The sequence below is a fragment of the Heptranchias perlo genome, chromosome 30 (genome assembly GCF_035084215.1).
Source record: "Heptranchias perlo isolate sHepPer1 chromosome 30, sHepPer1.hap1, whole genome shotgun sequence".
Taxonomy (NCBI): domain Eukaryota; kingdom Metazoa; phylum Chordata; class Chondrichthyes; order Hexanchiformes; family Hexanchidae; genus Heptranchias; species Heptranchias perlo.
Window position 1 is genome coordinate 32960925 of NC_090354.1, and position 21838 is coordinate 32982762.

At 47.2% G+C, this 21838-nt stretch overlaps 1 protein-coding gene across 3 annotated transcripts in view; it reads left to right on the top strand.

Moving 5' to 3' along the window:
* The window catches only part of kansl1b (KAT8 regulatory NSL complex subunit 1b), a 179076-nt gene that overhangs the window by 11160 nt on the left and 146078 nt on the right, over positions 1 to 21838 (top strand). Inside the window, exon 1 of one of the 3 annotated variants that reach the window (XM_067969142.1) lies at positions 12483 to 12841. The exons of the other annotated variants lie outside the window; for them this stretch is intronic. The gene's annotated coding sequence lies outside the window, so the exon portion shown is untranslated. Of the gene's footprint in view, positions 1 to 12482; positions 12842 to 21838 lie in introns of those variants that run through there. 3 annotated transcript variants of the gene reach the window in all.

Consider the following 21838-nt stretch of genomic DNA (forward strand, 5'->3'; position numbering starts at 1 on the left):
ATTTGATAAGATCATGGCTGATCTGTGATCTAACTCCATATACCTGCCTTTGGCCCATATCCCTTAATACCTTTGGTTGCCAAAAAGCTATCGATCTCACATTTAAATTTAGCAATTGAGCTAGTATCAACTGCCGTTTGCGGAAGAGAGTTCCAAACTTCCACCACCCTTTGTGTGTAGAAATGTTTTCTAATCTCACTCCTGAAAGGTCTGGCTCTAATTTTTAGACTGTGCCCCCGATTCCTAGAATCCCCAACCAGCGGAAATAGTTTCTCTCTATCCACCCTATCCGTTCCCCTTAATATCTTATAAACTTCGATCAGATCACCCCTTAACCTTCTAAACTCCAGAGAATACAACCCCAATTTGTGTAATCTCTCCTCGTAACTTAACCCTTGAAGTCCGGGTATCATTCTAGTAAACCTACGCTGCACTCCCTCCAAGGCCAATATGTCCTTCCAAAGGTGCGGTGCCCAGAACTGCTCACAGTTCTCCAGGTGCGGTCTAACCAGGGTTTTGTATAGCTGCAGCATAACTTCTGCCCCCTTGTACTCCAGTCCTCTAGATATAAAGGCCAGCATTCCATTAGCCTTATTGATGATTTTCTGCACCTGTTCATGACACTTCAATGATCTAGGTACCTGAACCCCTGAGTCCCTTTGGACATCCTCTGTTTTTAACTTTTTACCATTTAGAAAGTACCCTGTTCTATCCTTTTTTGATCCAAAGTGGATGACCTCACATTTGTCTACATTGAATTTCATTTGCCACAGTTTTGCCCATTCACCTAATCTGTCAATATCTCTTTATAATTTTATGTTTTCATCTACACTGCTTATAATGCCACCAATCTTTGTGTCATCGGCAAACTTAGATATGAGACTTTCTATGCCTTCATCTAAGTCGTTAATAAATATTGTGAATAAAAAAAAGTCTGGGCCCGGCCGCTCCCTGTCAATTTTGAGCCTTACTATTATGCAGCAGTTCTCTCCAAACATCAGACATTTTGGCCCTGTTATTGAGTTATTTATTGTGATTCAGTCTGAGCGTCAGCTCGCCTGCCTTAGTTGAGGGGAAATGACTCACAGACTCTGCTACTGGAATCACTGATAAGGGGCAGAGAGTTAGAAACACCATTTGTAAAATGCGATTACCTTTGACATTCAGAGCCGTTATCTTGCGCTGTTAACCTACCTCTGCTTTGTTTTGTGAGCCTGACGTTGCTTCCACTTTGCATTCTATTGACAGTAAACAGAAGCTGCAGTCTCCCAGCTGTCAGGCATTGTGTGGTACATAGGAACAGGAGTGGGCTATTCACCCCCTTGAGCCTGTTCCATGTGGAATCAGTGAGTCAGAACCCAGCACTTCCTGCTTTTTCGATTGTATGTGGCAATTATAGTATTCAAATGGTAAATTTATTACCAGATCAATTTTTAGCTGTTGGCCTTAGCAAATGTGGCAAGCTCACTTGGTCGAGATGTTCTTCCAATTCTGGCATCTTGCGCATCCCTGATTTTCTTCACCCCACTATTGGCGGCCGTGCCTAGGCCTTAACCTCTGGAATTCCCTCCCTAAACCTCTCCACCTCTCTCCTCCTTCAAGACGCTCCTTAAAACCTACCTCTTAGGCCAAGCTTTTAGTCACCTGTCCTAATATCTCCTTATGTGGCTCAGTGTCAATTTTTTGGCTGATTACACTCCTGTGAAACTCCTTGGGTCATTTTACTACGTTATTGGTGATGTATAAATGCAAGTTGTTTGCCGGGGGCTGTGAGACCTGTGCATGATGAGTGGCGCAGTGGAAAAGCAGCTTTAAACAGGAACCCGAATTGGGAGGGAATGTGCTTGCTTGCAATTCAGTGACAAACCTAGATTGAAATTGAAAGCTCTTCATAATTTATATCACAATAAGCTTTCCATTCTCTTCCCCCAGGAAAACTATAAGACTTGTAGTTGAATGACATTGTGAGAAGTGGCTGTCTGTCTTCCCCACTCCTCCCAGGCAGACCTGCAGTAACACTTCCTCCCAAGTTGCTCAGGGTCCTGTACAGTCCTTGTGTAGCTGTATTGTTATAAATAGGACTGTCTGAACCCCAGTGGAATGTTGCCCCCAGCTTCTCCTGTCCAGAGTGGATGTACTTCCTGCTCCTTCGGAAAAGGAATTTCTGTTTCATTGCTTTTGTCCCTTGCTTTTTGTGGTATGTATTAATGATTTATACTTAAATGTAGGGGACATGATTAAGTTTGCAGATGATACAAAAATTGGCAGTGTGGTTGACAGTGAGGAGGAAAGCTGTAGACTGCAGGAAGATATCAATGGACTGGTCAGATGGGCAGAAAAGTGGCAAATGGAATTCAATCCGGAGAACTGTGGGGTAATGCATTTGGGGAGGGCAAACAAGGCAAGGGAGTACACAATAAATGGGAGGATACTGAGAGGTGTAGAGGAAGAGATGGAACTTGGAGTGCATGTCCACAGATCCCTGAAGGTAGCAGGACAGGTAGATAAGGTGGTTAAAAAGGCATACGGGATATTTTCCTTTATTAGCCGAGGCATAGAATATAAGAACAGGGAGGTTATGCTAGAACTGTATAAAACACTAGTTAGGCCACAGCTTGAGGACTGCGTACAGTTCTGGTCACCACATTACAGGAAGGATGTAATTGCACTAGAGTGGGTACAGAGGATAATTATGAGGATGTTGCCAGGACTGGAGAATTTTAGCTATGAGGAAAGATTGGATAGGCTGGGGTTCTCTTTGGAACAGAGGAGGTTGAGGGGAGATTTAATTGAGGTGTATAAAATTATGAGGGGCCTAGATAGAGTGGATAGGGAGGACCTATTTCCCTTAGCCGAGAGGTCAATAACCAGGGGGCATAGATTTAAAGTAATTTGTAGAAGGATTAGAGGGGAGCCGAGGAAAAAAATGTTCACCCAGAGGGTCATAGAGTCATAGAAGTTTACAACATGGAAACAGGCCCTTCGGCCCAACATGTCCATATCGCCCAGTTTATACCACTAAGCTAGTCCCAATTGCCTGCACTTGGCCCATATCCCTCTATACCCATCTTACCCATGTAACTGTCCAAATGCTTTTTAAAAGACAAAATTGTACCCGCCTCTACTACTGCCTCTGGCAGCTCGTTCCAGACACTCACCACCCTTTGAGTGAAAAAATTGCCCCTCTGGACCCTTTTGTATCTCTCCCCTCTCACCTTAAATCGATGTCCCCTCGTTATAGACTCCCCTACCTTTGGGAAAAGATTTTGACTATCTACCTTTTCTATGCCCCTCATTATTTTATAGACTTCTATAAGATCACCCCTTAATCTCCTACTCTCCAGGGAAAAAAGTCCCAGTCTATCTAACCTCTCCCGATAAGTCAAACCATCAAGTCCCGGTAGCATCCTAGTAAATATTTTCTGCACTCTTTCTAGTTTAATAATATCCTTTCTATAGTAGGGTGACCAGAACTGTACACAGTATTCCAAGTGTGGCCTTACTAATGTCTTGTACAACTTCAACACGACATCCCAACTCCTGTATTCAATGTTCTGACCAATGAAACCAAGCATGCTGAATGCCTTCTTCACCACCCTATCCACCTGTGACTCCACTTTCAAGGAGCTATGAACCTGTACTCCTAGATCTCTTTGTTCTATAACTCTCCCCAACGCCCTACCATTAACGGAGTAGGTCCTGGTCCGATTCGATCTACCAAAATGCATCACCTCACATTTATCTAAATTAAACTCCATCTGCCATTCATCGGCCCACTGGCCCAATTTATCAAGATCCCATTGCAATCCTAGATAACCTTCTTCACTGTCCACAATGCCACCAATCTTGGTGTTGTCTGCAAACTTACTAACCATTCCTCCTAAATTCTCATCCAAATCATTAATATAAATAACAAATAACAGCGGACCCAGCACCGATCCCTGAGGCACACCGCTGGTCACAGGCCTCCAGTCTGAAAAACAACCCTCTACAACCACCCTCTGTCTTCTGTCGTCAAGCCAATTTTGTATCCAATTGGCTACCTCACCTTGGATCCCGTGAGATTTAACCTTATGTAACAACCTACCATGCGGTACCTTGTCAAAGGCTTTGCTGAAGTCCATGTAGACCACGTCTACTGCACAGCCCTCATCTATCTTCTTGGTTACCCCTTCAAAAAACTCAATCAAATTCGTGAGACATGATTTTCCTCTCACAAAACCATGCTGACTGTTCCTAATCAGTCCCTGCCTCTCCAAATGCCTGTAGATCCTGTCTCTCAGAATACCCTCTAACAACTTAGCCACTACAGATGTCAGGCTCACCGGTCTGTAGTTCCCAGGCTTTTCCCTGCCGCCCTTCTTAAACAAAGGCACAACATTTGCTACCCTCCAATCTTCAGGCACCTCACCTGTCGCGGTGGATGATTCAAATATCTCTGCTAGGGGACCCGCAATTTCCTCCCTAACCTCCCATAACGTCCTGGGATACATTTCATCAGGTCCCGGAGATTTATCTACCTTGATGCGCGTTAAGACTTCCAGCACCTCCCTCTCTCTAATATGTACACTCCTCAAGACATCACTATTTATTTCCCCAAGTTCCCTAACATCCATGCCTTTCTCAACCGTAAATACCGATGTGAAATATTCATTCAGGATCTCACCCATCTCTTGTGGTTCCGCACATAGATGACCTTGTTGATCCTTAAGAGGCCCTACTCTCTCCCTAGTTACTCTTTTGCCCTTTATGTACTTGTAGAAGCTCTTTGGATTCTCCTTTGCCTTATCTGCCAAAGCAATCTCATATCCCCTTTTTGCCCTCCTGATTTCTCTCTTAACTCTACTCCGGCAATCTCTATACTCTTCAAGGGATCCACTTGATCCCAGCTGTCTATGCATGTCATATGCCTCCTTCTTCTTTTTGACTAGGGCCTCAATCTCCCGAGTCATCCAAGGTTCCCTACTTCTACCAGCCTTGCCCTTCACTTTATAAGGAATGTGCTTACCCTGAACCCTGGTTAACACACTTTTGAAAGCCTCCCACTTACCAGACGTCCCTTTGCCTGCCAACAGACTCTCCCAATCAACTTCTGAAAGTTCCTGTCTAATACCATCAAAATTGGTGGTGGGGTCTGGATCTCACTGCCTGAGAGGGTGGTAGCGGCAGAAACCCTCAACTCAATTATAAAGTACCTGGATGTCCACCTGAAGCGTCGTGACCTACAGGGCTACGGACCAAGTGCTGGAAAGTGGAATTAGGCTCAATAGCTCTTTTTTGACCGGCACAGACACGATGGGCTGTAAATTTTTCGATGTTTCTATTTCTGAATGCAGAGGCTTCCTGCACTCTTCCCTTTCAATCACTCCCTGCTAACCTTACTGTGCTTGGCTTCTGCCACTGGGCGGCAGTCCCCCGGTCCGGCCCTTCACACAGCATCCAGGTTTCACGTGTGAGCCTAGGTAATGAATACTGACAGGGCCCCCTGACCCCCGTCCTCCGACCCCGACCTTGTGCTCATTCGACATTGACACACATCCACTTTCCAGCAGGGCTCATCAGATGGTGATCAGGAGTAGATTATTTTTCCCTCCTCCCAGACCAGGAGTGCTGAGGCCAATCGTAAACGCTGTCTGCTCCCTACTGAGATCAACTAATTCAGCACAAGGTGGGAATTGAACTTGGGACCTTCTGGTCTGTATGGCCCAGTACAACATTGGACAATGGACTAACTTAATATATGTTTATATATAGAATAACAGATACCCCAAGAATGAGTTACAGGCTGGAATCTAATTGAGGGGTTCAGGTGGTTTATATATAGAATAATAGATACCCCAGGAGTGAGTTACAGGCTGGAATCTAATCAAGGGATTTGGGTGGTTTATATATAGAACAGTGGATACCTGGGAGGGCCCTTTAATTGAGCCTGAGTGGTGCTGGTAGGAGGGGCCCTTTCATTGAGCCTGTGTGGTGCTGGTAGGAGGGGCCCATTAATTGAGCCTGTGTGGTGCTGGCACGAGGGGCCCATTAATTGAGCCTGAGTGGTGCTGGCACAAGGGGCCCATTAATTGAGCCTGTGTGGTGCTGGCACGAGGGGCCCATTAATTGAGCCTGTGTGGTGCTGGCACGAGGGGCCCATTAATTGAGCCTGAGTGGTGCTGGCACGAGGGGCCCATTAATTGAGCCTGAGTGGTGCTGGCACGAGGGGCCCATTAATTGAGCCTGAGTGGTGCTGGCACGAGGGGCCCATTAATTGAGCCTGAGTGGTGCTGGCACGAGGGGCCCATTAATTGAGCCTGAGTGGTGCTGGCACGAGGGGCCCATTAATTGAGCCTGTGTGGTGCTGGCAGGAGGGGCCCTTTAATTGAGCCTGTGTGTTGCTGGCACGAGGGGCCCTTTAATTGAGCCTGTGTGGTGCTGGCACGAGGGGCCCATTAATTGAGCCTGTGTGGTGCTGGTAGGAGGGGCCCTTTAATTAAGCCTGTGGGTCCTGGTGTTGGTACGAGGCCGAAAATGGAGTGTGAGGGGAGGGGGGAAGTGGGTGAGAATGGATGGGAGTGAGAGAGGCTGAGAATGGAGGGGCAGGAAAAGAGAGGCTGAGAGTGGTGGAGGAATGGTGAGGGGTGGAGAAGAGAGGCTGAGAATGGAGTGTTTGGTGGGGTAGGAGGTTCAACAATTAAGCTTATTGACTGACCTCACTTGCATGGATCTCCTAGACAGGCACCGCACCTTAGGAAGGATATATTGGCCTTGGAGGGAGTGCAGTGTAGATTTACTAGAATGATACCTGGACTCCAAGGGTTAAATTACGAGGAGAGATTACACAAACTCGGGTTGTATTCCCTGGAATTTGGAAGGTTAAGGGGTGATTTTATCGAAGTTTTCAAGATATTAAGAGGAACTGATAGGGTAGATAGAGAGAAACTATTTCTGCTGGTTGGGGAGTCTAGGACTCGGGGACATGGCCTAAAAATTAGAGCCAGGACTTTCAGGATTGAAGTTAGGAAACACTTCTACACACAAAGGGTGGTAGAAGTTTGGAACTCTCTTCTGCAAACGGCAGTTGATGCTAGCTCAATTATTAATTTTAAATCTGAGGTTGATAGATTTTTGTTAATGAAAGGTATTAAGAGTTTTGGGCCTAAGGCGGGTATATGGAGTTAGGTCACGGATCAGCCATGATCTCATTGAATGCCGGAACAGGCTCGAGGGGCTAAATGGCCTCCTCCTGTTCCTATGTTCAATACCAACAAATCCCCAGGACGCTCAGTGAGATTCGGGATGAAATCTACAAATGCTGCTGGTAATCCTGAGGGAGTCAATGAACGAAGGGCAGGTCCCACCTGGAAACGTGCCAACATTTTTCCTTCGTGCCATGTGTCAGAGGCACAAAGAAAACATCCAATCCCTGGGTAATTACAAACCATTCTTCTTGCATCAATAACTGGCAAACTACTCGAATCGATCACGAGGAACAAATTGAGGAGAACCTGTATGAAAATAAGTTTAGTAAGTGACGGTCAGTGTGGATTGAGAAAGGACAATTCCTGCCTGACTAGTCTCCCTGGTGATACCCCAGTGGGCATTGGAAAGCCCTCTAATATGGTTTACCTGGATTTGCAGACAGTCTTCAATCAGGTAACACTTGAGAGACTGCTCCACAGGCTCCGTAATACTGGGGCTCGATAAGGAATTTACTGAACGAAGGAGAGCAGCTGGGTGATGGTGGGTTGGGAGATGCAAAGAAAGAACTTGCATTTATATGGAGCCTTTTAATGCCCCAAAGCACTTCATAACCAATGCATTGCAGTCACTTGTTTATGTAGGCGAATATGGCAGCCATTTGGCCACAAACAGCAATGAGATGAAAATCCGTTAATCTGCTTTTGGTGATGTTGGTTGAGGGAGGAAGGTTGGCCCAGGACACTGGAAGAAAGAGAGAACTTGCATTTTATAATGCCTTTCATGTACTCAGGATGTTTCAAAGCGCTTCACAGCTTTTGTCATGTAGTCACCCCCTGCTCTTCGAATAGTGGTGTGGGTTTCTTTTGCACCCGTCTGAACCACAAGGCCAAAATACAACACCTCTGACAATGCTGCACTCCCTCAGTACTTCACTGAAGCACCAGCTTAGGTTGTGTGCTTAAGCTCCGGAGTGGGGATTGAACTCACAACCATCTGACTCAGGCAAGATTGCTACCCACTGAGCCAAGCATCTAACTGCCCACTGATTGGTTTAAGTTTTTGTCCCACTACTCTACCAGGAGCCCCTTCCAGGGACGATCACTCTGTGTGAAGAAACGCTGGCCGACATCAGCCCTAAACTTGTCTTTTCCCAGTTTGGACATGTGTCTCCTTGTCCTGCAGTCATGGTTTAACTTGAAACAGTGCTCAGAACGAACCTTCTCTATTACACATAGGAGAGATATATACAATAAGGTCCCCTGTCATTTACCGCCTTTCAACGCGGGAAAGTCAGTTTCCCTAATCTTTCCTCATCCGTACTCGCAGGACCATGCTGAGAATGATGATTTACCCGGGCTATTCTTGCACACCTTCCAGTGACTCAAAGGCAGTTTTGGGAGCAGATTTCTTGTCTACTCTCTCCGCTGTGGGCCTGGGGACTGAGAGAAACAGAGAAAGAAAAATTTTAATTTGACCAGGAAATAATCTTCTGTGTAGATTTTTCCATATAGCCAGTAGCTGAGACTAATTCCTGCAGTTCCTAATCTCTGCTCTTGGGGCATTGGGACCTCCTTTGAATCTTCAGCTGTCACCCACTCCAGCTCAACTGGTGTATTATGTGTAATTGTCTCATTTATCTTTGTATGGTGATTTACTTAGTGAAGTCTTGGTGATTTGAGGGAACTTTATTGAAGATGTTTTATGGCCAGAATCAGACATAAAAATGCCTCCGATGGCCTTATTTAGGAAACATCTGGATGCTGTGATGAGGCACTTTGGATGAACTCACGAAGGACCAAATGTGCATCCTCCTCTCTAACTGTTCTGTGATCTTGTGAACTGTGGATTGTTTTCTCTCAGCCCCCATCTCCTAGCCCAGGGCACTGAGTCAAAACTGTAGTCTTCTAACTGAGATCTGACCCGTAAAAAGGGTCAGATTGAAGCCCATCTTCTTGGCAGGTTCTAATCAGTTGGCATCCAAAAAGGAGCGATGCCTTCGCCACAAACTGGTGAAAGAGAACAATCTCCACCAGGCTGACTTGCTGTAGTGACTTCAAACCAGTTTTAAGGGGGTTACTCAGACTTTGTCCATCCGTGTAAAATTGCCCTTGTGGCTTTACAAAGAGCTGCCTGGACATCAAACAGATGTGTGCCCGTGCAAGCGATTGTTGCAGTGTTGAAGCACGTCAATTTACATCAATAGGAAAAGGAGCTTCCATGAAGCACAATCCCCTAAAACAGCTTTAACTGCAGAGGGCCTGAAGTGGGCTGGTGGCAGCAGGACATGGGCATCTTTTTCTCCCTCCTGTTGGAGCCCATGCCATGTGGCTTAAACAAGGTGGTCACCAACTGGAGGGCGAAATCATGACTCCTTCCAGAAAAGTTCATCAAATGCATGTGAATTGGCTTCCAGCAAAGAACGGACTTGGACTTTCATAGTCACCGTGCTATTTAGTTTTTTTTTTAAAGCAACGATCGCATACATGTGGTCGTGTGACAACCCAATTCCTACGGCAGGATTATCAGATCAAAAGCAGTGCCGTGCAAATTTCTGCACTGTAACTTTCCTTTGTGCTTCACAGTAAGGGTTAAATCAGTACCTCCCACCTGTGGCCCGATTACAGACACGTGGCTCATTCAGGTCTCTATCTCCTAACTCAGCGTAAGATGCAGCAAGTGTCATAACCCTAGTGAGAAGATAATGAGCAAAAAATAAATGTTTGAATTGACAAGTTAGTCATTATTAATTCCTGCTAGGGACAGTTTTGATTTAAAAGAGAATTTCTAACAGCTTAAAAGAGCAGGCCAGCAGGACTGTGTCAGAAAAGGCCTCGATTCCCTTCTGATTCTGATGAAAGGTCCCACCCAACATGGTGAGCAGTGTTTTCTCTTTCACGTGCTGACTGACCTGCGGTGCAGTGCCAGCATTTTTTGTTTTTGTTTCTGAATCACAGCAAAATATTTATGTAAAACTGGTATCTACAAATAACTATAGTGCATGAGTAAATTCCAGCATGGAACTTAGGACCATGAGCTGATTAACGTGTCAGCCTTGGATCTTGCGTTTGAGTCAGAATGCTGTGGGTTCAAGCCTCATTGCAGGATTTAAATCTGGAAATAAAAAGCTGGTATAAGTAAAAGTGGCCATGAAGCTGTTGGATTGTCGTAAAAATCCAACTGGTTCACTAATGGGCTTTAAGGAAGGAAACCTGCCGTCCTTACCCGGTTTGTGACTCCAGTCCCTCACCAATGTGGTTGACTTTTAATTACCCTCTGAAGTGGCCTAGCAAGTCACTTGGAAAGGAAATAAAGAATAAAACTGGAAAGACCAGTCAGCAGCACAACATTGTGGGAGCACCTTCACCACAGGGACTGCAGCGGTTCAAGGAAAACACTCACCACCACCTTCTCAAGGGCAACTAAGGTTGGGCAATAAACGTCGGCCTTGCCAGTGACGCCCGCATCCCAAAAATGATTTTTTTAAAAACCTCGAGCACATAATCCAGGGTGACACTCCATTGCAGGACTGAGGGAGTGCTGCACCGTCGGAGGTGCCGTCTTTCAGATGAGACGTTAAACCGAGGCTCCGTCTGCCCTCTCAGGTGGATGTAAAAGATCTCAAGGCCACTATTCGAAGAAGAGCAGGAGAGTTCTCCCCGGTGTCCTGGCCAATATTTATCCCTCAACCAACATCACTAGAACAGATTATCTGGTCATTATCTTATTGTTTGTGGGACCTTGTTGTGAGCAAGTTTGCTACTGCATTTGCCTGCACGAGAACAGTGACTTCATCACAAATTACTTCATTGGCTGTGAAGCACTTTAGAACTTCCTGAGAGCATGAAAGGAGCTGTATAAATAAACGTTTATTCTTTCTTTCAGTCAGTGATGTGTGGCCAAGTTGACTCTCGTTATGTTAGTTCCCAGGGTTCCTGCTCCAGATCACAATCCAGTGACTCCAGCGGTTGGAAAGTCTGTTTCTGGAGGTCAGGTTACGATGGGATTGGGTTCAGCTGTGATGACAGTCATGGTCAAATAGTCTGTGGACAATCACTGTCCAGATTTATACACAAATAATAGTTTCTTTGGAGAGGTACTGGGGATGTTGGTGCATGTTACCCAGCATGAAGTCACCATAAGGGAGAGAGATGGTGAGAAAAAAGAATGGGGGAAAGTACGATGTTGTGACATTCTGTACAGATTCAAAGGGAAAAAAGCTGGGGGATGACTTTCCCCATCATGGTATTTTAAAAACGTAGAAGCTCCCCTCCACCTCTCCCTTGTACATATCTAGTATCTTTCAGTAAATAATCTGAGCCACTCGGGGTGTCCTGGAGCTGCCCCATTACATTCAATAGGAGCTGGCTCTCCCACTGCTTGGAAGTTCCTAAGATGGAGTTGTGAGACTTGGGAAAGAATCAAGAGAATCTTACAGCACGGAAGGAGGCCAATTTGCCCATCTTGCCTGTGCCGGTTCTTTGAAAGAGCTATTCAATTAGTCCCACTCCCCATTGCCGTGCAAATATTTTCCCTTCAAGTATTTATCCAATTCCCTTTTGAAAGTTACTATTGAATCTGCTTCCACCGCCCTTTCAGGCAGCGCATTCCAGATCATAACAACTCGCTGTGTAATTTTCCTAATGTCGCCTCTGGTTCTTTTTGCCAATTACCTTAAATCTGCTTCAATATAAAAGGTAACTTTTTTTGAGAGCTGTGGAACAGAGAGTACATCATCCCCCCCCCCCCCCTTTACAATTTGGAAAAGAGATTGAGTTTAGATTTCCAATGAAATGTGCAGTAAGGATTGCAGATTTTAGCTTTAAGATGAACAACTCTTTAAGTACGAACTTTCTTTACAAAGTGCATGAGTTGGAGGGGAGTGCGAGTGTCTGCAGCCCTGCTGCTGGCCCATGTGCTGTGCATTTCCTTGTTCTCAATTGTTGCAATATAGTTTCCCACAAAGCGTGTCTGACCAGAATGGCGCCATCCACCTTCCCAGCCAATAGCCGCATTGCTCCGCAGAGGGGGGGTTGGTTAATTGACTCGAGTGGGGGGGGGGGGGGCGACTGGATAAGCGGAGTCGCGCTGAGGCAGCCGGGAGTTGTAGTCGGGGGCGGGGGGGAAAGAGGGAGGAAAACGCGGCTGCGCAGTGCGGGGCGGCCCGTGGTTCGCCGGCGGGCGAACTACAATCCCCAGCGTGCACGGGGGGGGCGGGGCGCCTGCGCGCTGGGTGTGCGGGGCGCGCTGTGCTGCCCCCCTGCGGCCGGGCGGGGCGGGTGCAGCGCTGCCGCGGCTCTCGCTGCATTGTTATCGGGGGAAAGGCTGCACCCTGTCAGCCAGCAGCGCCAGGCCCGGCCGCCATCTTACTGCGCTGTTGTTGTAAATAATAAAAAAAAAAGAGAGCAAGCAGCCCGCCGAGCGGTGGATAAAGGCCCCCGGCCGCCCTCTCCCCCCACCCCTCAGCCTCTTGCGGACGACACAGGACGCTGGAGACCGGTGCTCGGGCTCCCGGGGAAAGGGTTGCAGGGAGGGCGAGCGGCGCGCTCTGCCTTTCCGTGTCGGTCGAGGGCGGGCGGGCGGTGCGTGAAGCGGTGGCGGCATTACCCAGCGCCGAGGCCGAGGCCCAGGCCCGGCTCGGGCTCCATCACGTGCGGTGAGTGCCCCTTGGCTTTGTTTAACTCCGGGGAGGGAGGGAGGGAGGGAGCTCGGGCCTCACGTGGCGGCCGCTTTGTGCGCGGCGGGGCCGGGGCCGGGACCCGGACCCGCTCCCCTCCCCCCCCCCCTCCGGATCCGCCGCCGTGGCGCAGTTAGTATCGAGCCGACCCCGGACCCTGCCCCGACTCGCGGGTGCCCGGGCGGCGGGCTCTGAACCTTCTAGAAGCCGAGCTCCAGCCCGCGGCCGGCCGCTCATTGTTGTTGCAGCCCGGTTACATCATGCAGCGGCCCGGGCACGTGACGGCCGCAGCCCGCCCGCCTGCCCTCTGCACAACCCCCGGGCGGGCCCGGCCTGGTCAGGGTGGGTGCTGTGCACCAGGCTCCGAGGGTGCCATGTGCTAGCTCAGTCAGTGCCAGCTTGGTGGGTGCTGTGTGCCAGACCGGTGGCGGATTGGAGTGGCGGGTCCTCTGTGTCGGATCGGTGGGTGCTGTGTATCGGCTCAGTGCTGTGTGCCAGACCGGTGGTGGGTGCTCTGTGCCAACTCATTGCCAGATTGGTGGGTGCTGTGTGCCAGACCGGTGGTGGGTGCTCTGTGCCAACTCATTGCCAGATTGGTGGGTGCTGTGTGCCAGACCGGTGGTGGGTGCTGTGAGCCGGATCGGTGCCGGATTGGTGGCGGGTGCTCTGTGCCAACTCAGTGTCGGATCGGTGGGTGCTGTGTATCGGCTCAGTGCTGTGTGCTAGATCGGTGGTGGATTGGAGTGGTGGGTGCTGTGTGCCAGACCGGTGGTGGGTGCTGTGTGCCAGACCGGTGGTGGGTGCTGTGAGCCGGATCGGTGGCGGATTGGAGTGGCGGGTGCTCTGTGCCAACTCAGTGCCGGATCGGTGGGTGCTGTGTATCGGCTCGGTGCTGTGTATCGGCTCAGTGATGTGAGCCGGATCGGTGGCAGGTGCTGTGAGCCGGGTGCCGTGTGCCAGCTCGGTGGCGGATTGGAGTGGCGGGTCCTCTGTGTCGGATCGGTGGGTGCTGTGTATCGGCTCAGTGCTGTGTGCCAGACCGGTGGTGGGTGCTGTGAGCCGGATCGGTGCCGGATTGTTGGCGGGTGCTCTGTGCCAACTCATTGCCAGATTGGTGGGTGCTGTGTGCCAGACCGGTGGTGGGTGCTGTGAGCCGGATCGGTGCCGGATTGGTGGCGGGTGCTCTGTGCCAACTCAGTGTCGGATCGGTGGGTGCTGTGTATCGGCTCAGTGCTGTGTGCTAGATCGGTGGTGGATTGGAGTGGTGGGTGCTGTGTGCCAGACCGGTGGTGGGTGTTGTGTGCCGGATTGGTGGCGGGTGCTCTGTGCCAACTCATTGCCAGATCGGTGGGTGCTGTGTATCGGCTCGGTGCTGTGTATCGGCTCAGTGATGTGAGCCGGATCGGTGGCAGGTGCTGTGAGCTGGGTGCCGTGTGCCAGCTCGGTGGTGGATTGGAGTGGCGGGTGCTCTGTGCCGCCTCAGTGCCGGATTGGTGGGTGCTGTGTGTCAGCTCAGTGCCGTGAGGCAGATCGGTGCCTAGCTCTCTACTAATCTCCAGTGTTTGTTCGGAAGCTGCCCCTCTTCTGATGCGTGTTTGTTAGTAGTTTCCAGTTTTGTTTTGTGGTTTCCTTTATTTCTGTTTACTGCTAACCCCCAGGTGTAGATGGTGTGGGTTGCTGCTGTCTCCGTGTCCGGTATGAGCTGCTGCTCACACGAGAGGAATTCCCCAGAACTCTTATATCATGGGGTACTTTGTCCCCCATCCTGGCCAGTGCCACTTTTAATTGAATTCAGATTGTATTGAACAGCTTGGGGTTTGAACTTAGACTGTCCCCTTAGCTTGGTAATTGCCTCTGCCTGCGAAGCTGCATCTTGTAATGTTTTGTTTTGATGCTGTCGGTGGGTGACTTCAGCAGACCATTGGGTTGGAGGGTTGAGTAGTTGATTTTTAAAGTTAAAAGCACTTTTCAGTATGTAGCAGCTTGTCGGGTTGAAATATCTTAAAGCTGAATTTTAGAGTACAGTGTTTGCAACTTATATTCCTTGATCTCTGTGTCGCAGAAACTTGTTCATAACGTTGCTCCAAACGTTGTCCCTCCTCCAGGCTTACAGTTCTATTCTCTCTATATGGGCCTTTCAAAGTAAAACTTCACTTCTCCCAGCCACTCAGGATTTCTGATGTAGTTGGGGAGGAGCACTGTCCTAATCCAAATTTGTTCTGTTAATGTCCTGATCACTTGTAGGTCCAATTTAAAAACTACAAGTGTTTGGAAGACATCGGCCAAACCGGGTGATTATATGATACAGGCCTATTTATGATCACGTTAACCAAATAGGATTCTATTCTGCTAACAACCGATTTGGTTTCTTCATATGTTACGTTTGCTGTTTAATATTGCCCAACGAACGGACAACTCGGTTTAAGCAGTGTTGTCATGGGGCCTTTTTAGTGTTGTGGTACCAATATGCTTTTGGAAAAATTGCACAAGGCAATAGGTTTCAATGCTGTACAGTACACCTTCATATCACTGGTGACAGAGCTCTAAGCACCACAACTTCACCCTAGTGTTACAAAGCTTGAAATACTTTTTCCTAGTTTGGAATGATGAAATTTTTTATTGTGCTGCTGATGGTTTTTCGTAGCTGAAGTGGTCATTGTACAAATATTTCACAGTCCCAACATTATACTTACTGAAAAACTGGTCAAGACACTGTATACTGAAGTGTAAGGATGGGAGATAGTGATAGACCGAGTAATTACAGGCCAGTCAGCCTAACCTCGGTGGTGGGCAAATTATTGGAAAAAATTCTGAGGGACAGTATTAATAGTCATTTAGAAAGGCACGGACTAATCAAGGACAGTCAGCATGGATTTGTTATGGGAAGGTCATGTCTGACTAACTTGATTGAATTTTTTGAGGCGGTAACAAGGAGGGCAGTTTTCTGTAGTCCACATGGATTTTAGCAAGGCTTTTGACAGGGTCCCACATGGCAGACTGGTCAGAAAAGTGAAAGCCCATGGGATCCAAGGGAGATTGGCAAGTTGGATCCAAAATTTGACTCAGTGGTAGGAAGCAAAGGGTAATGGTCGATGGGTGTTTTTGTGACTGGAAGGCTGTTTCCATTGGGTTCCGCAGGGCTTAGTACTGGGTCCCTCGCTTTTTGTGGTATATATTAATGATTTGGACTCAATTGTAGGAGGCATGATTGAGATGTTTGTAGATGATACAAAAATTGGCCGTGTGGTTGATAGTGAGGAGGAAAGCTGTAGACTGCAGGAAGATATCAATGGACTGGTCAGGTGGGCAGAAAAGTGGCAAATGGAATTCAATCCGGAGAACTGTGAGGTAATGCATTTGGGGAGGTCAAACAAGGCAAGGGAATACACAATAAATGGGAGGATACTGAGAGGTGTAGAGGAAGAGTGCATGTTCACAGATCCCTGAAAGTAGCAGGACAGGTAGAAAAGGCGGTTAAGAAGGCATAAGGAATACTTTCCTTTATTAGCTGAGGCACAGAATATAAGAGCAAGGAGGTTATACTGGAACTGTATAAAACGTTGGTTAGGCCACAGCTTGAGTACTGTGTACAGTTCTGGTCACCACATTTCAGGAAAGATGTGATTGCACCTGAGAGGGTGCAGAGGAGATTTATGAGGATGTTGCCAGGACTGGAGAATTTTAGCTATGAAGAAAGATTGGATCGGCTGGGGTTGTTTTCTTTGAAACAGAGGAGGTTGAGGGGAGATTTAATTGAGGTGTATAAAATTATGAGGGGCCTAGATAGAGTGGACAGGAAGGACCTATTTCCCTTAGCAGAGAGGTCAATAACCAGCGGGCATAGATTTAAAGTGATTGGTAGAAGGATTAGAGGGGAGCTGAGATTTTTTTTTCATGAGTGGTGGGGGTCTGGAATCCACTGACTGAAAGGATGGTAGAGGCAGAAACCCTATTGGCATTTAAATAGTACTTGAATGTGCACCTGAAGTGCTGTAACCTACAAGGCTCCAGACCAAGAGCTGGAAAGTTGGATTAGGCTGGATAGCTCTTTTTCGGCTGGCAAAGACACAATGGGCCGAATGGCCGCCTCCTGTGCTGTAAATTTCTGTGATGACTGGTAGCTACATGGGAACAGGAACTTTTTATTTTCCACAGTATTGGCAAGCTGAACCATTATTTAGTGCCATGGAGACTGTTTATTTTTCCCATCCTTTTTAACGTATAGTTTGGTTCAGTGTGATCAGGAGTCATCGTACTTGTTCTAATGTCTTGTGAAGGGTTAGGCAAGTGAACTAGAGATGGGTGAATTTTGCCATGTGAAAGTTTTTGGATATTTTTCTTCTGCCTACTATTGGTAACACAGTCTTGAAACTTGGAGTTTGTTGTGTTCGGTTATGTGGTAGGGTACAGCTTCCGTTGCTGGTCTGTGAGATGTTAACTGGTTGTAGGTGGACCATTTGAGTTGTTGCTGTTGGTCAGAGAGAGAGAATATTAACCAGAGTTCCAGCTTGTGATAGCTGTCCAGAGATCCTTGCTCCAAGTCCTCTCTTGGTCAAATAGTCTGCTGACACTTGCTCTCAAGGCTCTTACAAGACGAATGGCCGCTCAACTGGGGTTTAGATGAGATTTCTGTGCTCGGGAAACAAATGCAAGTTATCCTCTTCAGAAGGGCAGGGAGCTGAATAATGTTGAGGGGGCAGAACTTGGTATGTGATCCCTGGGCTGAGAGGTGCTGCAGAAACCTGAAGGCTACATTGAATGTTCTTGGTGGATTGGATGAAGAGCAAGGAAGGTTGAACTAAGGTCACCTCGATCACAGCAGTTAAAAGTTCTGTTCCTTTGTTGGTTTTCTGCCAATGGTGTCAGTAATGCTTTACTGAATGGTGTAAGCAGTAGATGCAATCTGTGGGACCAGTATTTAGCAAGTATATGTAGCCATTATTTGGTGGTCATGGAAACCTGTCGCCCCTGACCCCAGGGCTAACACGCTGAATTGTGCCTAGGACAGGTTATTGTTATCCTGTTAGCTGCTTCCAGGGCTACTTGTGCAGAACCGTGATACTTGGTCAGCTAATCAGAATACCTGGCAGTAAGTGTAGCTTGCCTTCCTCTGTTTTGTTGCATGGGTTCTAGCATTGTACCTCACCCAAGCAGCCAATCTTCATGTTAGATTCTAGGCAGTGAGTGTTGGTGGGCTATTTGAGTGTGGAGGATATCACAGCTGAGTCTGGTCCCATTTTCAATTAGTCTGCACACTTTCCGGCAGAAGGTACTCCGTAACAGTCAGGAACTCGGTGCTAGCACAGATCAGCAAACAAACGTAGCACCTTCTGGTCTGAATGGTTTAGTTCCTCATAAACTCCTAGCATGTTTGGAAGGATGTCTGTCTGTTTTTCATGTTGACCACTATATCCATGCAGATACTGTTCACTGATTATTGGACTGGCAATGGTTCCGAATGACTGGGGAGAATATTCCATTAATGGGTTGCAGAAGCAATCTGGTCATTATAGTGTCAGGGTGTGTGGAGGGAGGGGGAGAAAGGCAGAAGCCTGGTGTTACCAACCCTGCATGTCGTGGTGGTGCAGAGGGACATTTACTGCCGCTCTTGCTTCGCACAATTTACAGGACACTAGAGACCATGGTGAAGACCGTTGATGACCTACCAGGGTGTGTGGCATGTTTTTGTAAAATAAAAAAGTTTGGTGATGGTTATTTCAAATGAAAAGGCATGGTGCCCGTTTAACTTGGTGCTGTTGCAACAAGATAGTGGTCATTTATATTGTACTCAGCTAGTGGCTTGGCTGCACTCTTGTTTAATTTTCATGTTGCTCTGTTATGTAACCACGATGCTGTTGTTCTACACTTGCCAGTTGTACAGATTGGCCCAGCTCAGATCAGGAGTTTCTTGTTTAGAGGACTTGCTGCAGAGAGCCTGTTTCCTACCAGTAGCTGAGCTGCTAGTCAGCTATATCTTTGTTCTACCTCCCTTCCCGTGTCCCCTTCACTGGGTATCTCCTGACAGCAATACAGTTGAGATTGAGAACCTGGATGAGTGGATTGTGGAGCTGTGTTTCTAACCTTTTAAATGTCTGAATTTAAAATCATTTTGTTATGTTTTGCAGTGGGATTTGGGCATGAGAGAGATGGTAGGCAGAACATTCCAAGTATTTTAAGCAAGTTGTGCCCGAGTGATATTTTTAGAGTTGATCATTTTGATGCCCTCATGGCAGGTTCTTGGGTGTTGTAGGAGGTGGCTTTAAAAGCTTCAAACTTGTGCAGCCCAATATTAGAAATTTTGTGCATCTTATTTGGCATCAACTCTGTGCTGGTAATTGCAAAATTTCCCTTTGTTAATTTAGAGCTGTGTTTGTGAGGGGAGTGTTTTACCATTTCAGCATTCTACAGTTGGGTGAGACTGAATTCACCATAACGCCATGTGAAATTAGGATTGTTAAATTTAGTTGCACCTGTACAGGTCAAAACATCTCCCCTGATGGCTAAATGGGCACTGAGCCATTTAATTAGGAAGGTTCCAGATTATATCCACTGTCCACTGTGTTAGTTAAGATCAGCCTAACCAGCAGGCATGCTGTAATTGGCCTCACTGTTCCTGGACTAAGGAGGGGAAAATGCATTCACCCCCACTCCTGATGCCTGTCCAGTGACCCCTGTTACAGAGAGGACAAGATGGGGCTTAGCTGTAATGCCCCTCTCCAGGTCAAATAGCATGCTGAGTTTCGAGGTCTAGGCTCACCCATGAAGAACGTCCATATGGGAGCTGTACTAGAGGGCGGCTGGTGCTCGTGGAGCAAGAGTCAGTCTCTTCAGCCGAGGAGGGAAAGCTTTGGGGGAAATGTGGAATGAGTGCAGCCCGTACATGGCAGGGATCTGATTCTATGGGCACAGACAGCCTCAAGTATCCATCCTTCATGTGAGTGTGGGAGGAGTAATGGCCTATTAGACCCTGTCCTCGCCCCCTTATCTGCACATGTATGTTTCATGGATCACTGGCTCTGTGTTTTCTTTCCCTCTCTCCCTAGCTCTTGAATGTACAATCCAGTTGCAAAATCCCACTGCCCTCCTGGATGAGATCGCCTAACTGAACACAGATCAGGGAATTACACCTGGGCTCTCTGCTCTAATTAGTTCAGTACCTTACCATCTGACCCATTTACCAGCAATTCCACATGTTTTCTATTCATTCGTACAAAACTATTTAAAAAAAAAAAGTGAACCAGTTTAAAATGAAAGTGATTGGTACAGTTACAGTGAAAGTATAGTGCACACTTAGCCAGCAATTTACTCATTCCAGGTGTAGAAAAACATCAATAAATATATAAAACCTTTAATGTAAGAAAATGTTCCAAGGCGCCTCACAATAGTATAATCAGACAAATAATTGGCATCTGGGTAAAACCAAAAAGGTGACTGCAACAGTGTCTTTATCTTTGTCAAATGTTCATGGCTTTTGCCATCGGCCGTTAAACTTTTCTATTGATAGCATAATAGTGGCATTCCCTTCCAACTACCAGAGTGTTTTCTGGTTGTAATTTTTGCAGTTCCAAGTGAACACAGTAATATAGTAAACCAGAGTTTACTAATACAGTAAACCAGAGCTTAGTCAAAAAGTATTAAATATTCTGGATGTGGGAAATGGGATAATCCAACATTAACTGTTTATATAAATATAAAAAATATTTGTAAGGAAGTTGCTGCAAAAAGGTTTTGTTTAAATTGAGCCACTTTAATAGCACTGCTGTCTCTGGGATTTGGATTTGGTTGAGTGTCTGGTATCGATGGACTGATGGCACAACGTGTTACTGTATTGACATGTTTTTGTCGCAAAGTGGCAAGATGTGGTGAATTCCTTTGTATAATCTGAGCAAGTTGCCCCCTTAGGGAGAGAAAATATGAGCAGCAGTCAGTATACTGTCACCACCAACAGCAACTTGCATTTATATAGTACCTTTTTAATATAGAGAAAAGTCTCAGGGTGCTTTGCAGAGGCACTATCCAAAAAAAGAGCCAAAGGAGGAGATATTAGCAGAGGTGACCAAAAGCTTGGTCAGTGAGGGTCTTAAAGGAGAGCAGAGAGATTTGGCAAGGAAATTGTAAATTGTGGGGCTTAGGCGGCCGAAGGCTAGATCAGTGGTTGGGCGAAGGGAGGGAGGGATACACAAAAGGACAGAGTCGGAGGAGTGGAGAGTTCAGGGGGGCGGGGGGAGTTGTAGGGCTGGAGGAGGTTAGAGAATACAGAGTGGCAAGGCAGTGCAAGGATTTAAACATGAGGATGAGAATTTTAAGGTGTTAAGAGGACTGGGAACCAATGAAGTCAGGGGTGATGGATGAGTCGGACTTGGTGCGAGATAGGAGATGGGCAGCAGAGTTTTGAATGAGCTGAAATTTATCGAAGGTGGAGGATGGGAGGCTGGCCAGGAGAACTTTGGACTAGTCAAGTCTCATTGAAACATATAAAATTCTGACAGGGCTAGATAGACTGGATGCAGGGAGGATGTTTCCTCTGGTTGGGAGTGGGGGGGGTCCAGAACAAGAGTCACGGTCTCAGGATACGGGTTAGGACATTTAGGACTGAGATGAGAAATTTGTTCACTCAGAGGGTGGTGAACCTGTGGAATTCTCTGCCACAGAGGCTGTGGAGGCCAAGTCACTGAATATATTTAAGAAGGAGCTAGATAGATTTCTAGACACAAAAGGCATCAAGGGGTATGGGGAGAGAGCAGGAATATGGTATTGAGATAGAGGATCAGCCATGATCATATTGAATGGCAGAGCAGGCTCGAAGGGCTGAATGGCCTACCCCTGCTTCTATTTTCTATGTTTCTGTATTAGCCACACTCCATACTTGACAATGTTGGCACCCAGTGCAGCATTGTCAGAGGTGCCGTCTTTTAGATGAGACATTAAACTGAGACCTGTCTGCCTAAACAGATTCCATGGTGGTTTTCCCAACAT